The sequence below is a fragment of the Tupaia chinensis genome, unplaced genomic scaffold (assembly GCF_000334495.1).
Source record: "Tupaia chinensis unplaced genomic scaffold, TupChi_1.0 Scaffold000404_1, whole genome shotgun sequence".
In the NCBI taxonomy this organism is placed as follows: Eukaryota; Metazoa; Chordata; class Mammalia; order Scandentia; family Tupaiidae; genus Tupaia; species Tupaia belangeri.
The window spans coordinates 127,966-151,747 of record NW_006159906.1 but is presented as its reverse complement, the minus strand read 5'-3'; the positions used below and the strand labels follow the sequence as shown (position 1 = coordinate 151,747).

General features: G+C 41.2%; 1 pseudogene; it reads right to left on the bottom strand.

The window, feature by feature from the left end:
* Window positions 1-368: 368 nt before the first annotated feature.
* Window positions 369-20,106, bottom strand: LOC102495736 (FERM domain-containing protein 3-like; annotated as a pseudogene).
* Between the last annotated feature and the right edge of the window lie 3,676 nt (window positions 20,107-23,782).

Genomic DNA, 23,782 nt, shown 5'->3' with positions numbered 1-23,782 from the left:
TACGGATTATATTAAAAAACTCTCTTGGGTTTTGACTAAAATTTTGATTCTGAATCTTATAGCCAGTAATGGTATCAACTACTAAAAACAGGAAAAATCTAATTCAATCCAATTATTATGTATTATGCTATAATAGATGAAGAGTTTACGTGTATGCTATAATAAAAATAAACATATTTTTGGTTATTTAAAGGCCATCTCCCTGACCTGTAACTAAAATAACAGTATTTCATTTAAGCTTATTTAAGTGCAGTGAGTTATGGAAAGCTAACAAAAAGTTTAAATCATCAGTTATGAGTAAGGAACACCTGTTGATGGCCCCATGGCCATTCAGAATCAGGTATTTACCAGAAAAAAAAAAAAAGGTCACTAGTATTGAATATAGCCCTTAGTTACACCAGATGTTAACTTCATGAGCAACCCAGCATATAGAGGAAGAGGCTGACTTTCCCAGCCACCCACTCCTTGAGGGGACAGTAGTATTCATAGTGAAACTGCTCAAACTCGGGTGTCTGGCGGATTTCACATAAGAAGGAGAGATCAATACCTGACTCCAAAAGCAGGAGGAGCAGGGGAAATACAAAGAGCAGCAGTCCCAGGCCCACCACAAGGAGCCTGGAAAAACTCCTGACCAGTGGGTTCACCCGAATATGGCCGGTCAGAATGTCATAGCCTCACGACAAAGCTCGGCGAGCCTCCTTCAGCTCCTCTTCTTCAGCAATCAAAAAGGCATTTTCATCTACTTCCAGTTCCTCAAATGAATCTGTGTCTTCTCGCTCCAACTCAAGCCTAGATGGACAATCAAAGAGCATGTCAATCTCATCGTCATCAACGGGAGTGGGGAGCAGGCTGGCACTTGGGTTGTACGTGAGTTCAGAGGTGGTTAAAGGTTCTTCTTTTAGTTTATCTTCCTCTTCACTTGGGGCATCTTCATACTCCTGGACTTCCTTCACTGGTGAGCTGGACACCAAAGGGGCAGAAACGTCGTCCTCTTTAGGCAGTGGAACACCTAAAAAGAGATCTTTTTTTCCTTAACTTTAAATTTCAGATTTTCTTTTTCTGCAAAATTCTATAGGTAGAAAAAAAGTCAGTAAAATTCAAGGAACCATGAAATTCTTTTGTGGAATCTCACTCGCAAAAAAGTCATGTTATGGAGCCAGGCAGTGGCACAGCAATAACAGAAACACAGGAAAGGTCCTGGGTTTGCATGCTTGGCCCTTCCTGAGCACATGGGGTACACGCACACACACACCCATGGTCTAGGCTGGCTGAGACTGAGGGTGGGTCACAGAATAAAGATCTTGCTGGGTTGACCAGCAGATGGTGTGGTGGTTGAGGCACTGGACTCCCATGTGGCTGACTACAGTTCAAGTCCTGGATTCATTGGCTTAAAACTGCACTGGGAGGGCGTGTGTGCATGCCCAAAATCCCATGTGGAGGATAGAGGAAAGGATCACAGCATGGCTATCCCCCGCTAGGGAGTGATTTCTCACTTTCCCTCTCTTTGTCTTTCTGCCTCTCTCTGACAAGTGCACACACCCTATTGCTATGACAAAACTGAAGAAGAATGAGAAGGAGAAGGAGAAGAAGAAGAAGAAAGAAGAGGAAGAGGAGGAAGAGGAGGAGAAGGAGGAGGAGGAGAAGGAGGAAAAGAAAGAAAGAAAAAGAAAGAAAGAAAGAAAGAAAGAAAGAAAGAAAGAAAGAAAGAGAAAGAGAGAAAGAAAGAGAGAGAAAGAAAGAAAGAAAGAAACTTTCTTCCAGTAAGTGAATAAACATTTTTAAAAAGAGGCAAGGGGCAAGCTTTCAGAAGAAGACTCCTCCATGGCTCCTGAGAACTAGTGATTTCAGTGAAAAAAGAGAAATGAAGATTTTCTACTGATAATTCAGCCTCCAGCCCACAAACTCGAGTGGTAGGGAGCCTTTTCTTTTTTTCTGCCTCTTTCTCTGTTTTTTTTTTTTTTTTTTTTTCTGTTTTTTTTTTTTTGAATTTTTCCTTTTTAAATTTTTTTTTTTTTAGAGGTTTTTGCTAAAGGGTGCATGCGCTTGCCAGACAGAGCGAAACAGAGAGACAGAAAGTGAGAAATCACCCCCCAGAGGGGATGACCATGCCACAATCCCTTCTCTCAGGATCTTGGGCACACACACACATGTGCCCGGCGTGAGTTTTAAGCCACCGGGTCCGGGACACGAACCACAGTCGACTACATGGGAGTCCAATGACATAGCCATTATACTAACTACTGGTCCCCCTTTTAAAAAATTTTTAAGGTAAAGTGTTCTCTGGTCTTCCAGCTCCTCCTTTTTCTTGCTAATAATCCCCTTTCCCCACACCCATCCAGGAGAGGCAAGGGGCAGGCTTTCAGAAGAAGACTTCTCCATGGCTCCAGAGAACTAGTGACTTAATGCTGCATGGTTTTTTATTTTTTGCTTTTTAACAAATAAAATAATTTTTTTCCTTCTTTTTCTCTCAGTTTCTTTGGGGATTTTTTGTTTCTCTCTCTCTCTCTCTCTCCCGCCCTCCCTCTCTCTCTCTCTCTCTCTCTCTCTGACACTTTTACTAATTTTATAGCCACTCTGTGTGTCTGTGTTTCTAGACAGATCTAAGGGAACCATAGTCAAACATCCAAATACTATTAGGGTTAACATATTCCTCAATATCCATTAAATCTGCTGTACAAAGGGATAAAAATGGAATGGCAAAGAGATTCCAGGTACCAGCAGTTAGCGTAACGGCTGTATCGCTGGATTCCCATGTAGTTGACCGCGGTATGAGTCCCGGACCTGGTGGCTTAAACTGATGCCGGGCACATGTGCGTGCATGCCCAAGATCCCAAGAGAATGGAGGAGAAGGGATTGCAACGTGGCCATCCCCCCTGGGGGGTGATTTCTCGATTTCTGACTCTCTGTCTCTCTCTGTCTGTCTGGCGAGCACACACGCCCTATAGCAAAAACCTCTCCAAAAAAAAAAAAAAAAGAGAGATTCCAGATCACATCCTTCTGCACGCTCCTGAACGCTCAGACTGAACTTCAAGAACTAAGAAGAAACACACCATCCAAGAGACGACTAGAAATCACCACAGGGCCACAAAAAATATGGGAAAGCAAGAAAATACCTCTTCTCCAAGGGAAAAGAATAGCACTTCTTCATCATCAGACAGTTCAATGGAAAGCATGGAAATGTCTGATAAAAATTTTAGATATTCATAATGATGAAGCTAACAGAGATGGAAGAGAGACAATGAACTGTGGAAGAGGCAAGAGATAGGAGCTGACGAGTTTCAGAAGGTGAGGGAATTCTTGCAAGATCTAGAAGAGGAATTACACATTTTAAAAAAAGAATCAAATGGACCTGTTAGAGATGAAGTCTATAATATAGGAAGTCAAAATCTCCCTTGAAAGTATTAAAAGCAGACTAAATCATACAGAAAATAGAACCTCAGACACAGAAAAGAAAATTGCTGGCCTAGAAAAATCCACAACAAAGACTGAGAAAATTGCCCCCCAAAATGAGAATAATATACAAGAAATACTAGATACCATCAAATGTCCAAACATCCAGATAATTGGTATCCCAGAAGGCAACAAGACTCATAAGGGCATTGATAATCTACTCCATGAAATCCTGCAAGAAAACTTTCCAAACCTAGAGAGGCACTCAAAGATCCAGACCAAGAAATACAAAGGACCCCAAATAGAATCAACCCAAGAAGATTTTCTCCAAGACATGTCATAGCCAGATTGACCAAAAGCACAGACGAAGACAAGATACTGAGATTGGCAAGAGAAAAATGGCAAGTTACCTATAAAGGAGATCCCATCAGGCCAACAGCGGACCTCTCATTGGAAACAATGCGAGTGAAGAAAGGATGCAAAAATATATTCAAAGTGTTAAGGGAAAAGTAATTTCAACCAAGAATATTGTACCCAGCAAGATTATCCTTCATATGGGAAGAAAAGACAAGAACATTCTCAGATAAAGAATTTACCAGCACCAGACCACATCTCCAAGAAATTCCCAAGGGAGTGGGAATTTTAAATGCAGACAAGAAAATTAAATGCAGACACATGGAAATAAGAGTTAAAAACTAAGAAAATGGCTAACTTAATCATAGGGACAAGTCTGGAGTAAAATATTATATCCCAGAATTTAATCAGGATGATCAAACCACAACAGAAGTACATGAGATGGAACTGGTGAAATAGCATTTTATGACTTTTGATTAAAACATTGCTGATTGTTTTCTAGGCTTTGTTTTCTGATTTTAAGGATTTTTGTCCTGTCTTGAACTGTAAATAGGTTCATGTACCTACTATTTGAACAGAATCCTAACCTGTTTCCTGGCTTTAAGTTTTTTGTTTGTTTGTTTTGTTTTTTAGAGGTATTTGCTATAGGGCGCGAGAGCTCGCCAGACAGAGAGAGACAGAGAGACAGAAAGTGAGAAATCACCCCCCAGGGGAGGATGGCCATGCTGCAATCCCTTCTCCCCCATTCTCCTCTCGGGATCTTGGGCAAGCACACACACACGCCTGGCGTGAGTTTTAAGCCACCGGGTCCGAGACGCGAACCGCGGTCCACTACGTGGGAGTCCAGCGACATAGCCATTACGCTAACTGCTGGTCCCCTGGCTTTAAGTTTTAAGCAAAGTTCTTTAGTATCTCTTTGATTTATTAAAGTTAAAAATACTTTTTTTGAAATTACCAGCTGAACTTGCTACTGAAAGTAGTTCTATTATATAAGAAATTGTGTGATCAATAAAATGTGTGGGGGAATGGAATGGGAAACAACTGTAGACACCAAAATATATATCATGCATGTTATTGTCCGAAATTAAAACTAGACATGGGAAATTCTGGACAATAACATGCATGATTAAGCCACTATGCAGTATATTCTGGATGGGAAACTACATTTTGCATGTTGTGACAATGCTTAGGGAATGAACGTAAATTAATCCATTAAAAAATGTTTCATAAAAAAGCTCATCGAAATACATGTAATGGGAAAACTATGAATTTCAAAAAGCTTTTGTACCAAAATAAATTCATACTTTAACTGTAAAATGTAGTTTAAAATAAATAAACAAATAAATAAATAATTTAAAACAAATTCTTTAAAAGAAAAAAGTCCTGTTGGTAAAAGACCTTATATCATAGATCCTAAAGCTAACATGCTAAACCCCAAATAACCAACATTTTTCAAATGATTGGCAATATTTACAACATTTTGCAATTCTGTTGTGCAAACCTCTAGCTCTGGTCATGTTTGCAAGAATAAAATAACAACAAATCACTATTATGTCACAATTATGAGTGGTATCTTCTAGAAGTTAACACTGTCACCCAATACAGTATTACAGTAAAATGACAGAATCTACCATCAGTGATAATCACTGCATTACACTGATGATGTGAATCAATAAAATATGGGGGGAAAAGGAATGGAAAACAACTGTAGACACCTAAGATAGTGTGGGAGGAGAGTGAGAAATGGCAAAGGGTGAGAAATAGGAGTAAAATACACACACACACACACACATACACACACACACACCTCTATATGTGAGAAACCAGAAATAGAAAATTAATGACAATAATATGCATGATTAAGCCACTATGCAGTATATTTTAGATGGGAAATCACATTTTGTATGCTGTGACAATGCTCAGAGAATGAATGTAAATTAATTAATTAATTAAAAATGTTTCAGAAGAAAATTACAGTGCATTTATAACTAGATTCTAGCTTTGTCCATAGTTTTAGTTCAAGGTACTTTGTGAATCAATGAAATGTGGGGAAAAATAAATAAATCATCTGCAATTCTCATTTAACAAGACTAATCTCCTAAACAAAGACTTTGGAGTGTGAGTTCCTGGGGTTTAACTCCAACCCACTAGACAATGTCTTTCCTAATGGGAATCTGCCACTGTTATTGCAGTCGTGGCTGAAATAGAACAGGCTCACTTTGCAGGGGGTGCTACTTCAGCCTTCATGCTCCCTCTGCCATGACACCCGATGCTCGCCTTGGGAGCATGATGTTCCGTGCTGGGATGCTTTGGCAAACAGCATCTGAAACCACCATTCTGGTTCCCTCTGAGGTACCCTGAGGCTCCCTGTCTGATTTCAGGTTATAGAATGCCCTTCAAAGTAGTGAGTGAAGGAAAGCAATACCACCATTTGACTGGGAAAAAGGTTGTTTCAGGAAAACACAGAAGCTTTTACAAGTCATCACAACGATTGAAGGGGCTAATGTCACTTCTTGGGTTGGAGTCAGGGATGCTAAGACATCCTGAAATGTGTAGGATGATTCCAAGAAATGAAGAATGATCTGGCATCTTACACAATTTTCAAGTGTCAAGTATCACATATTATCCAAGTTGACCAAAAAATATATTTACATTCATTTGCACCTAGAACACATCTGTTCTACATTTAAGTCTAAAGCACTTGGGCTCTAATTTCAACATATCTTGAATTTTTCAGGAATGTGACTACTGGGTAAATTAAGGAACTGTTTTTTCTGAGAGTAGTTTAGCAGTTCAGAATATCACATCATCACCACAAGGGATGCCTCTAGTGTCCGAGTTGCTGTGTAGTCACACACATCATCACCCTGCTTCTGTTGGGTAACTCCCTCGATGCCTGTTTCCCTGCTACTCTAAGCATGTCACTCCTTCGTTCTGCCTCCTGGTGAGTCATGCTTGAGAAAAACATTTGTATATTCTTATTATTTTATTATAAATTATTTCCTTTTAATTTTTCCTTATATTAATGACAATGAAAGTGTTGTTTTGACCTCAACATTATGTGCAGACTGTGTATCTTGTGAGTTGCATCTCAAGAAGGCAGAGAAAACAGTTTAAGATGACTATTATTAAAGGGAGACACTGGCAAAAAAAAAAAAAAAAAAAGAAACAAAAACCAGAGATACTACCAGAGTGAGGCCCTGCTCTCATCCCACCATGCACACACAAAATGCTACGAAGCTACAACATGACCTAGTGGTACAACCATGATCTTGGAACCAGAGAAAACAGAGCAGCCTGCACCTCAGGTAACAGATGACAGCAGGAAGGCTGTCCCCAAAACCAGGCTTTATGTTTGTTTTGTCTTCCTGACTGGATTATTTCAGATTTTTTTCCTTGATATAGTCTATTGTTGAAGCACTCAGTTGTATATTTTTATCCTATTCATGTAATCCTTTAACCCCAAGGTTGCTATTTAGTTCTTCTTCTTCTTTTTTTTTTTACTTTCAATGATACAAAGCTCTTTGTTATCAAGAATAACAGTTCATGATATGAATGACATACACTGACATGCACAACCCCCAGGACCTGAGGAATGACACTCTATACCCGCTTGACTAGCAGGACCATTACATGTCACATATGCCACCCAGAAACTGGGGAGCAACCTCTCCAGTAGCATCACCCCCTAGACTGATGGAACCACTGCATGCCAAAAACATATCTCTAGTCTGAGAAGCAGCCTTACTCCTCCACAACGTCTGATGACCCTCCTCCCTCCAATGGGAGACCCACTACTGATACTACATGCCCCCTCCCCCAGGGGCTGACCAGTGTCCCCATGCCTGCCACCTCCAGTGACCCCACCTCATGGCTCTCCCCCACATACACACAGGGCTAAAGGACTGGCTCTTCCAGCACCTCATGTCTCCCACCAAAGTTTTGCAACTGCCTCCACAAGCACTCACGGTCAAGATCACTGAAGTACTCACAGATACCTCACAATGTCAATCGCTGACATTAATTATAGTCAGAAAAATCACACAGAGACTACACTACCATGCCCACACAGAATCAAAACCAAAGTATCTACCCAAATGACATAATAGGCCACATTTTCAGGAAAAAAATCTATCCTTACAAAGACTACTCTGAAAATCAAAGAGTAAACAATTTTCCACCAAATGTGCAGATATCAACATAGGAACACAGAAACAAAAAAGCAGTAAAATAAGACTCCTCCAATGAACACAATAATTTATGAGTAACAGACTCCAAAGAAAAGGAAATCAATGAAGTGCCTGGAAAGGAATTCAAAATAATAATATTAAGAAAACTCAGTGAGATATGAGAATGTAGACAAATTCAACAAAATCAGAATAACAATTCATGATGTGAATACAAATTTAACAAAGAGCTGTATCATTAAATAACTATAGAGAATGAATGTAAATTAATTTTAAAAATGTTTCAGGAATAAATAAGTAAATACAATAAAAAACACTAAACAGCAACCTGAGGGGCTGAAGGATTAAATGAATAGGATAAAAAAAACACAACTGAGTGCTTCAACAACAGACTACAAGAAGAAAAAAGTTCTGAGATAATCCAGTCAGGAAAACAAAATAAAACACAAGAATATCAAAGAACAACCATAAAAATAAAGCCTATACGACCAATGGTATACCAGTAAGTGAACAAATAAATTCATTATGGGAGTTCCTGAGGAAGAAGAGATGCGAAAATGCTTAGGAAAACTAATGAAATATTAGCTTAAAATATCCCACAATGTGGAAGAGGCATGGACATCAAGATTCAAAAAACTCAAAGATTCCCAAATAGATTCAATTCAAAAAGATTTTCTAGAAGGCACATTGTAGTTAAACTTCAAAAGTGAAAGATAAAGAGAATCCTAAAAACAGCAAGAAAAAAGTGTCAAGTCACTTAAAATCTTCTTTAGTCAAACAGCAAGTTTTCTAGGAGAGACCTCACAGTCCAGGAACCAGTGGGATGATACATTGAAAGTGCTGAAGGAAAAGAATATGCCAACTGAGAGTAAAAGGGGACTAGAAAAAGTCATGGGGAAAAATGGAATTAATATACGTTTATTTTGCTGCAATAAATTTGAAATCCCTGCAAAGATCTTTTTCAGAGCATATGTTTTTCATGAACTTTTTGAAGATTTCTTGTACTATAGTCAGCAAAGTTATGCTTTGGAAATGAAGGAAAAATAAAGTCCTCACTAGACAAGAAAAAAATGAAGGGAATTTATCACCACTAACCAGGCTTCATAGAAAATACTTACAGGTGTTCTAGCTCTGGAAGTGAAAGACAGTAACTACCACAATGAAGACGGACAAAAGTATAAAACTCTGGCAGAACAGATATACAGGTGAAAAAGGAAAATAAATCAAACCTTATCTCTACAGAAAACTATCAAACAGTAAAGACAGTAAAGATAAAAGATAAGAAAGAAAGGCTTTAGACAGAAAGTGGAAGAATATGGAAGATTTACTGCTGAGTGAAGCAAGCCAGGCTATGAAGGAGAGACACTGTATGTCCCCATTTAATATATATCGAGTGTCTGCACTCTATGACTGAAACTGATTGACTAAAGGATATAGAAATACAGTAAAATGGTTGTGAATACCAGATATAGTGTGTGTGAAAGAGTAGAGTCTGAGGAAGGACATTTAGAAGAAAAATAGAGAGGCAAAGCATTAATGGGACAAAGAAATGTGGTATTATCTGTTTGAAGATACTTTTATAGTTTTATCAACTGGAATAGGGAGAAAGGTTCGCATGTTGAAATATTCAGTTTGTAAGCTAAATAATGTGATTGAATGTAAAAGAGAAAATGAAATTTTAAAATGTTAAAAAAATTAAAAATAAAGAAAGATTAATATATAATTTTAAAAAAGCACCCAGAAAACAACTGAAACAACAAAATGAGTAAATTCTCATTTATCAATAACACCTTGTATGTAAATGTATTAAATTCCTCAATTGGAAGATTTAGACTGCCTGGGCTTCCACACAATGGTGTCAATCATCATGGGCTCTTTGAAGATCCTGCCTTGGATACTTGGACCTAGGTTCTACCCATATCAACTTCTGGATTTGTGACTAAAACTCCTGCTTTACACCAAAATAAGGAAAAGAAGGACACCTCTGTGAGAGAGACATGGTGATGAGCACAAACCTAGGATTTGGAGTGGAATAGATGCAAGTACAAGTCTCCACTCTGCTAATTTACTCTATCATGAAACTTCTGTGGAGCAACTAAGGTGTGGAGGACATGGAGTTGGATGATGGAAAAACATAGAAATGGGATACTGCTCATGCTTTTAAGAAATTCAGAGTCTAGTAACTGTATTACTTAATTTCTCTGAACCTCTACTTTTTTTTTTGAAGAGGTTTTTGCTATAAGGCGCATGCGCTCTCCAGAAAGACAGAGAGAGACAGAGAGATAGAAAGCAAGAAATCACCTCCCAGGGGGGATGGCCACGCCACAATCCCTTCTCCTCTATTCTCCTCTCAGGATCTTGGGTACACACGCACAAGTGCCCGGCGTGAATTTAAACCACCAGGTCTGGGACTCAAACTGTGGTCGACTACATGGGAGTTCAGCGACATAGCCATTATGCTAACTGCTGGTCCCTGAACCTCTACTTTTTAACTGAAAATTACAAAGGCAATTAATTTTCTTTTCCTTTTCTTTCCTCCTTCTTACTTCTAAAGGGTCTTAGATTAAGAAATTAATTTCTTGGCACCAGCAGATGGCATAATGGTTACATTGCTGGACTCCCATGTAGTCTACTGCAGTTCAAGTCTCAGATTCAGTGACTTAAAATTCACGCCGGGCATGTGTGTGTGCATGCCTCAAATCACAAGAGGAGAATGGAGGAGAAGGGATTGCAGCATGGTCATCTTCCCTGGGGTGTTATTTCTTGCTTTCTGTCTCTCTGTTTCTCTGGTGAGCTCATGTGCCCTACAGCAAAATATCTCTCTGGAAGAAAAGAAAGAAAGATTAATTTCTAATGGTCTCATTTTTTTTCTTTAAATAACTACATGGTTTTAAAATGATCCAGGAAGTCAAATCCACTTGTAATTTTTTTTTTTATTTTAAATCACAAACAGCCACATAAACAAATGAGTCCAAGTACTTGTTCTGAAACTGATGTTAATACTCTCACTTATCAAAAGATCAGATTGTTTTTGTTCATTATCTTATATCTTTTCACATGACTGTTTTGGGGACCTAGTCTCAAGAAGATAACTTTAAAATACAGGGAAATGAAAAGATTGCTTCAAATGTAAAAAAGAAAGAAGATATAGACTCTCTGAATGGATTTTTTAAAAAAGACTCAGTGATAAGCTGCCTTCAAGTAACTTACATTTCCTGTAAAGATAGAAACAATTTAAATGTGAATGACTAGAAAAAGATACTTCTGAAAGGAAACTAAAGTGAACAGGAGTAACTATACTTACATCAGATAAAACAGATGCTAAATCAAAAACAGTAAAAAAAGAAAAAGATTATTTTATAATAATAAACTGAGCAATTTAGCAAGAGGATATAACAATCGCATGTTAAGTATGTGTGTATATGTATATATGTGTATATATACATGTATATATGCATATGCATGTATAATACACACATATACACAATTATATAAATACATATGTGTGTATATATACATATATATTATATATATTTATATGTTTAAAACATTGGCTTTAAACTCCATAGTAGGCCAAATGGACCTAACAGATATTTATAGACAAATTTCTTCCAACAACTGTAAGATAAAAATTCTTCTCATCAGCACATGGAACATTCTCCACAACAGACCCTATGCTAGGCCACAAAAATGTCCTAACAAATTTTTAAGAATTGAAATCTGTTCAAGTATCTTTTCTGCCTACAATAGACTAAAGCTAGAGATCAACAACAAGAGAAATTTGGAAACCATACAAATGCATGGAAATCAACATGTTCCTGAACAACCAATAGGTCATTGAAAAAAAAAAATAAAAAAGTAATTAAAATTTTTCTTAAAATAAATGAAAAGGGAAACACATAACAAAGCCTATGGGATCTAGTAAAAGCAGTACTAAGAAATGTATAGCAATAACAGCCTACATCAAAGAGTGGAAAGATTTCAAATAAAGAGCTTAACAATATAGTATCAAAAAGTTAGAAAAGCAAGAACTAAACTCAAAATTAGTAGAAGGCAAGAAAAGCTGGTGACTGTGCCTCCACCTGCTGGCCGAATTCATCCAGGGGATGGGGTGAGGGAATAGCAGCCTCTTTTCTTGTACAAAGGTCAAATTTGGAAAAACAACAAGTTTTAAGAAAGCACTAAAAATATTTTAGATGAAGACTACTACAGCTAATAATAACAATACATTGTTACTAATATACTAGAGGATTTGAAAAGTTTGTGAAAAAATGGAATTAACATGTGAATTTATTTTGATGCAAGAAATTTAGAAATTTACACTAGTTTTTCATATTACATGTGTTTTATGAACTTTTTGAAGACTCCTCATACTTGTTCTCATGATTCTCTAGCATAAGTATATAATCCCCATCTTATGTTCTTGGAAGAAATATATAAATTTATAAAAAATGATCAGAATAGATATAAATGAAATTGAGACTAAAAAAAGTACAAAGAGAGAAGACCCAAGTAAGTAAAACCAAGACAAAATGGGACACATTCAACTGATACTACAGAAATAAAAAAGATCATTAGAGACTATTATGAACAGCTATATATAAACAAATTGAAAAACCTAGAAGAAATGGATAAATTACTGGATAAATACAAGTTACCAAAAGTAAATCAGAAAGAAACAGAAAATCTGGACAGACCAATAGCGAGTAATTGGTAATAAAAAGTCTCATCTTCGAACAAAGCAAAGCCCAGGGCCAGACTGCGTCACTGCTAAACTGTACAAAACTTTTTAAAACAACAAATGCCAATTCTTCTCAAATTATTTCCAAAGATTGAAGGAGAAAAATTCTCCCAAATTCATCCTATGAAGTAAACATTACCCTGATATCTAAACCGGACAAGGACAGAATAAAAAAAGAACACTACAGACCAATATCCCTGATGAATATAAGCGTAAATATTCTCAACAAAATACTAACAAACCAAATTCAACAGTACATCAGAAAGATTATACACCATGATCAAGTGAGTTTTTTCCCAAGGTTATAAAACATATGCAAAGGATGTTAAACATATGTAAATCAACATACACATACGACACTTCACACCATCCAAATGAGAGACCAAAACCATATAATCATCACAATAAATGCAGAAAAGAACATTTGATAACATGCAATATTCATTTACGATAAAAACTAAGAATAACTAGATATTCAAAGAACACAGCTCAACAGAAGAAAAACTATATATAAAAATCTACAGCTAGAATAATATTTAATGGGGAAAAGTTGAAAGCTTTTTCCTCTAAGAACTGGAACAAGACAAGGATGTTCACTTTCACCAGTCTTGATAAACATAGTCCTGGAAGTCCTGGCCAGAGTAATTGGTCAAGAGAAATAAATGAAGGACATCCAAATTGGAGTGAAGGAAGTCAAGTCATCCCTGCTTGTACATGACATTAAAATATATATAGAGAGAAACAGACATAGATATATTTTTGCATAGAAAATATGTCATGACTTTTCTGATAACCCAGTAGATAGAGTCCTCTCTCCCAAAAGATCTGATAACTAGGCCCACAGATGGTATGGAAGTGGCTAGATCTCACATGGCCAACTGTGGGGTTCAAATCCCAGACCTGTCAGCTTGAAATTCATGCTGGGTGCATGTGCGTGCACACCCAAAATCCAGAGAAGAGGACAGAGGAGAAGGGATTGGGGATGCGGCCATTCCCCCTTGGAGATGATTTCTCACTTTTCCTCCTCTCTCTCTTTCCTTCTGGAAAGTGAACATGCCCTACAGAAAAACTAAAAACAAAAACCCTTAGAACTATATAATAAATGAATTCAATAAAGTTACAGTACACAAAATCAACACACAAAAGTGAGTAGCATATTTATACATCAGAAGAAACCTAGTGTAAAAAGAAATTGAGAAAACAATCCCATTTACAATATTTACAGAAATAAAAAAATAAATGAAACACCTACGAATAAATTTAGTCAAGATGAAAGATCTATATAATGAATACTACCAAATAAAAATAACTGATGAAAGAAATATATAAGCATACAAACACACACACACACACACACACACACACACACACACACACTGAAAAGCTATCCCATGATCATCACAGAAAAATTAATATTACTTGGGGCCAGCAGGTGGCATGGTGGTTAAGGCACTGAACACCCACATGGCCTACTATTGTTCGAGTGCCAGACCTGGTGGCTTGCTTTCTCTCTCTCTCTCTCTCTCTGGTGAGCACATATGCCCTATAGCAAAATAAAATAATAATAATTCATAAAATTAAATAATTCTTTGAAAAATTATTATTAAAATGTTCATGCTAAGTGATTTACAGGTTAAATTTAACTTCTATCAAAATACCAGTGGCATTCTTCACAGAAATTGGAAAAAGTATCATAAAATTTGTACAGAACCACAAAAGCAGTGACTAAAGTAATCCTGACCAAAGAGAACAAAACTGTACACTATATGTTTCAAAATACACTACAAAGCTATAGTAACCAGAACAGCATGGTATTGTTTATATTTGTATTATTAATATAGATTACATATAAAAATAAACATATAGACCAATGAGACAAAATAGAGAACACAGAAAGAAATTCACATATATATAGCCAAATGACTTTGCAAAGGTTCCAAGAACATTCACTGATGAAGCAAAAGACTGAATCAAGACTCTTATTTTTCATCATACGCAAAAATCAATCAAAACTGATCGAAGACTTAAACATAAGACCCCAAACTATAAAAGCACTATAAGGAAACAGCAGAAATGATTCAGGATATTGATCTGGAAACTTTTTTTTTTTTTTGATAAAACCTCAAACACACGAACGGACAAATGAGATTATATCAAACTAAAAAGCCTCTGCACTACAAATAGAAAGTAACAATAGAGGAAACAGATAACCTGAGAAATGGCAGGAAATATTTACAAACTAGTCATCTGACAGGGGATTTATATAAAAAATATACATGGAACTCAAATAACACAGCAGCCAGAACAAAACAAATGATTCTGACAAGAAACTATCTGAGAAGACTTTTTCAAAAAAAAGAGAAACAGCCAAAAAGTATATGAAAATATACTCAGTATCAGAATCCATCAAGGAAATTCATACAAAAACCACAATAAAATATCATCTTTCCCCAGTTCCAATGGCTTTTTTAAAAAAAGACAAAGAATTACAAATGCTGGCAAGGATGAGAGAAAAGGAAACTCTTTAATACTGTTGGTGGGGATGTAAATTCGTACAGCTATTAAGAAAAATAATACCGAGATCCCTCAAAAGAAATAAAAATAGAACAGACACATGATCCAGTAATCCCACTATTCAGTATATGTCCAAAGGAAAGGAAGTCACTTTGTCAGAGAGACATGTTCATTGCAGCATTATTCACAATAGCTAAGATAGGAAATCAACCCAAATGCCTACCAACAAATGAATGGACAATGAAAATATGGTTTATATAAACAATGGAAAACTACTCAGTTATTTAAAAGAACAAAATTCTGGGACCAGCAGATAGTGTAATAGTTACATACCTGAACTCCCATATAGATGACAGCGGTTTGAGTTCCGGACCCAGCGGCTTAAAATTCACACCGAGTGCAGGTGCGTGCATGCCCCAAATCCAGAGGAAAATGGAGGAGAAGGGATTGTGGCAAGGCCTGGGGGCAGGGGGAGTATTTCTCACTTTATCTCTCTTTCTCTCCCTGTCTCTCCGACAAACACATATGCCCTATAGCAAAAATCTCTTTAAAAACGAAAAGAACAAAATTCTGTCACTTAAGGCAAAATGGATGAAACTGGAAGCCATGATGTTAAGTGAAATAAGTCAGACACAGAAAAGGAAATATTGTGTGTTCTCACTCATATACGGAAGCTGAAAAAGTTGAAGCAGAAAGTGGGACAACGGTTACTTGAGCTGGGAAAGGTTGCAGGGAGGGGGAAATAGGGAAATACAGGTTAGTGGGTACAAAATTAAATCAGTTAGGAGAAATAAATTCTAGTTTTCTATAGCAAGTAAAGTGCCTGTAGTTAACAAAATTGTCATACATTTCAAAGTTGCTAGGAAAGAGGATTTGATTTTTTTTTTTCAGGGAGATTTTTGCTATAGAGCATGTACACTTGCCACAGAGACAGAAAGTAAAAACTCACCCTCCAAGGGGGATGGCCATGCCGCAATCCCTTCTCCTCCTTTCTCCACTCGGGACTTTGGGCATGCACGTGCATATACCTGATGTGACTTTCAAGCCTCCAAGGGCTGGGACTCAAATCATGTTTAGCCACATGAGAGTCCAGTGACGTAACCATTATGCCATCTGCTGGTCCTGATGATTTGATTTTTAATGTTCCCAACACAGCATAATAGCCATTCTGGTGACCAATATGCTAATTATCCTGATTTGATCATTACACATGGCATTCAAGAATTGAAAAATCATACCATATCTTATATATACAACTAGTATGTGCCAATTAAAAATAATACTTTGGACCAGCCCCATAGCACAGTGGCTAGGTTCTATGCATTGGGAGCCAGATCCCACAGGTCTGACTGGGATTCAAATCTTGGCCCCAGCAGCTTGAAGAACATACTGGGCACATGTGTGAGCATGCCCCAAACTCTGGCAGGAAGGAGAAACAGGAAAAAGGATTGTGGTATAACCATGCCCCACTGGGGTGGTGGAGAGTGGGGTGCACTCTCTCTCCCAAGAGCTCATGTATTTTCCAGCAATGAAAAATGATAATAATAATAAGTTTAGAACGGTGGAAGAACACTGAATCTGAAAGGGTTGACAACCACAGTTCAAGCATACATGAAATCTTCAGGTCTCTATGGAGGTCACATATTTGTTGCTTACTGACCAGAACCTTCCTCCTTAGGGTGGACTTAAGTCTGACTGATCTATTTATGTGGACCAGCTTGGCAATATTGGCTCAGGAGTTTGTATTCATCAAGAGGGTAGGGAAAAGAAAGGTGAAGGATGAGTGACAGAGGAAAACAGAACAGGTCACCACTCCACTTGTGGTAAATACAATGGAGCAGAAACAGCGGTGGTCTAGAATTCAGGACACTGGATTCATTTCCTCAACAAGCCACGGCTCCCTGAGCAACATGAGCTATCTCACTTCAGTTCTAGTCTTAGACTTTCCACCTGTGAACTAGACCAGTTCCAGCATTCTGTGACTCCATCTCAGATTATGTCTGTCAATCAACTGTCCCACTTAAAGTTACAGTGGGGGGGAGGGGGGTAGACAAAGGGACCAATGTTTTCAATGAATTTCAATGAGACCGCATACTTTAAAGTGCATCAGCAATATTCATCGGGAGAGATGAGAACACTGTGGCTTAAAGAGGTTAAGAGACTTGCACAACACAAACTAGGAAGCGGCAGAACAGTTCATACGCGAGTCAATCTGATTCCAAAGCCCATGCTTCTTCCACATCACCAGCTTGCCCGAAGAGAAGGAACCTGAGAGCCCAGAGAGACACCCCCAACACACACGCACACACACACACAAACACATTTTTTTGGAGATGTTTTTGCTATAGGGCCAGTGCATTCACCAGAAAGACAGAGACAGAGAGACAGAAAGCAAGAAATCACCCCCCCAGGGGGGATGGCCACGCCACAATCCCTTCTCCTCCATTCTCCTCTCGGGATCTTAGGCATGCGTGCACATGCGCACAGAGTGAGTTTAAGCTGGTCCCCCCACACACTTCTTAACTAAGGAGGAAGAACCTTCTCTGTTACTGGCCCAATTTCATTTGCTGAAGTCACTGTGTCATTGGACGTAGGTGACCATTTAACCCCCGTGCCTTGGAAGGGTTCTAGTCTATGCCTCTTGTCTTGACAGCATTATTAAAATGCCCCTTTCACTACCCAACATTTTGCCTAATAAATCTTATAATCACTTCATTACAGGTCAGCTCTTCTGTGATTATCTCATAGCCAACATAGAAGCCACAAAAGAAAAAAATAGGATCCCTTGCTGTTGTGGGGATTGATCATTTAGGTGAGACACAAAATTTCAATTTTATGATTTTCCAGCAGTTAGCATAATGGCTATGTTGCTGGACTCCGATGTAGTTCACGTCCCTTAAAACGCAGCCCAGGAGCGTGTGCGTGCGTGTCCAAGATCCCGAGAGGAGAATGGAGGAGAAGGAACTGTGGCGTGGCCAACCCCCCTGGGGGGTGATTTCTCGCTGTCTCTGTCTCTTTGTCTCTCTCTGTCTGGCGAGCACACTCGACCTATAGCAAAAAAAGTAAATAAATAAAGGAAGAAATAGAGACAGAGGAGGAAGGAGGAAGGTGGCGTGGTGGGTAGGGGTGCTGGACTCCCCTGTGGTCGACAGCAGTTTGAGTCCTGGACCTGGCAGCTTGGTTTATCACTTTCCTTCTCTCTCTCTCTCTCTCTGTCCCTCTCTGGTCAAAATTTAAATAAATAAATAAAGTTAAAGAAAATAATTCTTAAAAGAAACAAAAAGAACCATGGACTCACAAGTGTCCTAACTGGAATCTCATGGGTGTGGAATGTAACAGGCATCCTGGGGACACTCTGAATAGAAAGACTTCTTAGGCCATTATGATTAGCTGATGCCTGGCCCCTTCCTGATGTCACTAATATGAAAGAGACAGAGTGTTAGAGGGTCACCCAGACCTGCCAGACCACCCAGAAGGACACCTGGAGTCATAATACCCTTACCCAGGAAACCTCTCCTAGCACAGGGAATGGCAGTCTGGGGGCAGGGGCGAGACAAGGCCACTCCTGCAGGGACTGCTTTCTTCAGGAACAGAGCAGCTGTATTCAGGACCCCAATAAGCACCCCCCCCCAGAACTGTCAGCACCAGAAGAAGAGCACCCTTGCAATCTCCCAGTCCTAAGTGCTTAGACAAGTCCTTCAAAGAGAAGTGGGAACTGTTCCTCAAGGGTGCTAAAGAGGCAGCCGGGAGGGAGGAAACACCCGGCCAGCGCTGTGGCTGCAGGGTACGGTGGGGGAGCCTGACCTGTGTGTCAGCCAGCGCTGTGGTTGCAGGGTACGGTGGGGGAGCCTGACCCGTGTGTCAGCCAGCGCTGTGGGTAAAGGGCACAGGGGGGGCCTGTCCCCAGCTGTCAGCCAGCACCACAGCTTAGGGTACAGGGTGGAGCGGGGACCCCGGTGGACGCCCAACAGGCAACTGCCGTGAGCAAACGACCAGCATGTGGCCACGTCGACCTGGCAGCACTGGGGAAATGAAAAACAAATGGCACTTTGGGAAGCATAACCTTGAGGCTAGGGGCCCAATGCCATGGACCCCACAGAGGGGCTGCAGTAATCAGGAGGTGGGGAGGGGTGCTGAGGCGGCTGTCCACATGTACCCTGTGCTTTGCTGGCTCGGCCACTATGCTCCTGACCCCTGAGACCAAGGGAGCTGGGAAGAGGTGGGGACTGGGTGGTTGTCCCTTAGGATGGGCAGTGGGTCACAGACCTGACCTTCCACGTCCAACCTAATGAAGGCGGTGGAGTAACTGCTGCCCCCACTCTCACCTCACAACACTGGTTGGGGAGAACATACTCCCCACGCTTCATTCTTTCCTCAGCCTCTTCCCCGAGCCAATCAAACACAGGAGCTTGTGAAAAGACAAAGGAGACCTCGGAGGAGGGAGGAAGGCATTTCTCCCTGTTCACTACACACGGCACCTTGCTGGAAGGCTCAGGTCTAACTCAGGTCCAGATGCCTGTGGTTTCTGGGAGAGGCAGCCCCATGCTGAGGGACACGGTAGCCTCAAGTTCTATGCAGAGGCAGTGTGGGGGCTGGGAGTCTAACTCTGCCCCATTACCCACTCAGTGGTAGCCCGTGGAGGTCACTCCAGGCCCAGGGACTGGCAGGTGGAGGAAGCCTCTGCCTGCACTGCCAGCTGGCTGCCTGCACGTGCTCTCATGGGCTTCACTGGCATCTGCAGAGATTGTGCTGGGAGGCTTCTGGTGGCTAGCAAGGAAGGGCCAACAGAAGGGGACGGCCACTGCTGTGCCCCTCCTGTAGCTCAGCAGAACACACAGAGACCCTACCCATACCCTTGACCCTCTGCCTGCCTTCATCCCCTTGGCAGCGGAAGACACCCTGTACCTCCATGACTACCATGTCCTAGAGCCACAGTATAGTGCGAAATGCCACTTCTGATCTGCTCTCTGCTGTGGACACCCTCCTCACATCTCAGGGATCGTGTCTGACATGCCTGTCCGTCCAGCACTGAATACCCAACCCTGCCAGGTGACACCCTCCAAACTGATTCCCAAAGGTGTTCCAAATTAGTCCTCATGACACTTCTCTAAGACCCTCAGGGGAACTTTGTTCACTTCCTTATCATTTTTCTTTTTCTTTTTTTTTGGGAGAAGTTTTTGCTATAGGGCGCGTGCGCTCACCAGGAAGACAGAGAGAGACAGAAAGTGAGAAATCACCCCCCACGGGAGATGGCCATACCACAATCCCTTCTCCTCCATTCTCTTCTCGGGATCTTGGGCATGCATGCACACACGCCTGGCATGAGTTTAAGCCACTGGGTCTGGGATTCGAACCGCGGTCAACTATATGGGAGTCCAGCGACATAGCCATTACACCAACGGCTGGTCCCCCTTATAATTTTTTGATCTGATCACTCACCATCCCTCACCAATGAGATACCTTACAATCTTCCCCAGCAGGAACAAAAGCACCACCATCAATAGAACAATCAAAATCAAAGTACCTATGAGTGCTTTGAGGTGTCAGAGACCATGCCAACACTTCCCACTAGTTTTCTCTGGAATGTTCTATCTTCTGAGGTCAATTCCCTGATTACTCCTTTTCACAGATGGAAAAATTGAGGCTAATTAGGAACTGACCCCCTCCTCCCAGTGGCATTGGGTTCAGCTCCTCTCTCAATTCTGGGCTGGGGAAGGGCCGCCAGAGGGCATCATCAGGGGCACCAGTCTGAGGGTTGCTACAGGCAAGAGGGATGTGCTCTTGGGAGTGCAAAGCCTTTTGAGAAGCCAGTGAAAGAAAGTCTCTCCCTTTACAGAGGCTAGTGCCAGTACTCATGAGTTAACATCGGTCTTAGGGAATTTGCAGCATCCTGAGGCTTCCCATGACCTTCCAACCCCTTTCAGTAGGAGGAGATGACCTGAGGGCTGAGGACCAGCCACTCTGGAGTGAAAGATAAGGAAAGGGGGTCAGGCTGCCTGGGGCACCTCTGCTGGATCCCCAGTCTCTCAGAAATGGACATTTCCCAATAGCTCTCCCAGGCCCTGTACCTAAAGCAGGCACCTATGGGAAATGCAATTGTGCTGAAGGAACTGGAAGTACTCAGGGGTCACTAGGAGCACCCCCAAGAACTCCTGGAGACCCTTACTTGGTGCCTAATTGGTCCCTGGTTCCTCCTGGCCCTTTATTTAAAGAGGCTGCTCAGCTGAACAACAACCAGATGGTGGCAATGTGGATGGTGTGTATGTACACCAGGCCACAGAGGTGCTGGCCCTCAGAGCTGCCATTCTGCTGGCCAAGGTGAAGAGCATAGGCATGTCTGGCAGTCCTGAGGCCAGTCAGATGGCCCTGATGCACTTCTTGGCGCAGCTGTGGGACATGAGGGTCTTGGCCTTGAAGAGGTGGCAGATGACCAGGTAGTTCACACTCAGATTGGCCACATTGATGGCTCTGGCATAGGTGCAGGAATCACACAGGAAGTAGCACCCATGGCAGATGGTGTTGTGGAAGGCCCACGGGTGTTTCAGCCAGATGAAGCTGGAGAGCTTTATGGGCATGACTAGCAGCAAGGTGAGCAGTTCTGACAGTGCGACACTGCCCAAGTGACAGTCACCATGCTCTGCAGGGGAGGCAGTGACTTCTTATGTGCCTGCATGAACACTGTCACTGATTTGCCCACCATGGCCTGCATGAAGTGGGCCAGGTAGAGGGCCATCACTTGCACTTTGAAGTAGATGCTGGTGTTCATGCCCAGGTCACTGCTGCATACCCAGAGGACTGACCTGAAGAGTTGCCAGGAGACTTGCTAAAGCCTGAGACCGAGGGTGCTGCCTCTAGCCCCAGCTGTGACCTTGGGAAAGGTGGGCACCTGAAGCTGCACTGTTGATACACTGGTGGGCACACAGGATTCTCCCATGACTCCAGGTCTGTACGTCCGGGCAAGGGTGTGTTTACCATGTGCAGGGCAGATGAGGAGTCTAAGCTGAGCTTGCTGGAGGGCGAGTGGACAAGATGGAACACCAGACCCGGACCCGGACTTTACAGCTCGGGTCTCTAGGCCCAGCTTTACTCAGGGCTCTGAGCTCTAGACTCTGAGGTTCCTTGGGCTTCCTGATGGCTCCACTGTTGCTCAGGCCTCTGAGTTACCTCTAATCTCCACACCCTGTGGTTCTCCGGGCCTAGGGATGACAGTGTGATTTCCAGAGGACAGCAATTCACCAGGTGTGGGCAGCACTGGGCCAGCGTGTGGAGCTGAGCAGAACACAAGCTACTGCCTGATGTGCTCACCTCCCTGGTTCATGCTCTGCTTCTATGCTCTCACTCTCCACAGACCCTGGCTCAGCACATCTCCTACCCCAGAAGCATCCTCCAGCTTTGCAGAACTGTACTGAGCTACAGCTACCAGGAGGACTTCCCTGGGTTTATTTTGTCTGAAAAGCTGGGTCTAGAGAAAAATGAGCAAAAAGCATGAGTAGGCACTACTCTGAAGAGAAGATTCAAAAGACCATAAAAAGTGAAAAGGTGTTCAGCTGGTAAGTAATCCGGAAAACACTAATTAAGAAACAAGATACTATTTCCTACCTATGCAAATGGCAAAGATTTTATTTTGACATTTCCAAGGGCAGTGTGTCAAGAGAAACTTGAAACTCTCATGCACCTCTGGTAGGTGAGTAAATGAGCACAACCATTGCAGAAAAGGACCTGCTGTTGCCTAGCAGAGAGGTACAGGTATGAACGCCGAGTACTTCACTCCCAGCAGAAAGTCCAGAGCACGTCTGTCCCTGGTGCACCAGGAGATGCATCACCAAAAACCCTTCCCTCCCTAGGGAGGATTAGAGGGTGGGTTCTGCTTATTACCTCTTGCTCAGCCTAATGACATTGAATGACAGCCTGCACCTTACACCTCACTGACCACCTTGTATCCTTTACAGCACCAATGAAAACAGGTCTTCCATATTTGAGGAGAGGGGCAAAGACAGGAATATTGTTCAAAACACGGTACGTTATTTACTTTTCAAAAAAAGCTTTCAGTGACCAGAAGATCACACAGGCGAATGAAGCTTGAGAGGCAGTGTTTGGGATGTATCACCACATTGGATATGGGACTGGTTGGGAACACAGTAGGTGCTGATAAAAAATCTGTCATATGAGACAGATTAATATGTTGGGGAAACATTTTGATCTTGTCATTGACATTTCCTGTTGGAATTTTGCCTTGGAAAGTGGTTCATGTCTCCCAGTTTTTCTTCAAGCTGCCTGGATTGATGACATTCTGGCAGAGCAAAAGACTCTCCCAGCTATCAGAGGAGGGAATGTTGTCCAGCAGTCACCCACCTCTGAGGGTAAAATAAAGCTGAGAGTAAGGAGGATGCCCTAGAGGGGGTATGAAGTGAAGAAGGAAATGAAGAGGGAAAAGAATGACCTTGCTCATAGCATAAATGTTGATGACCCATCACCCCCATATCACGACCCTGTTCCGCTCTGTATTTTCTCATCTGGTCCAGGCAGCTCTTCCTTGAGGCTGGTCAAGACTCTGCTATGCTCACAGATGCCACTTTGGCAGAAGTTTACATGGGGC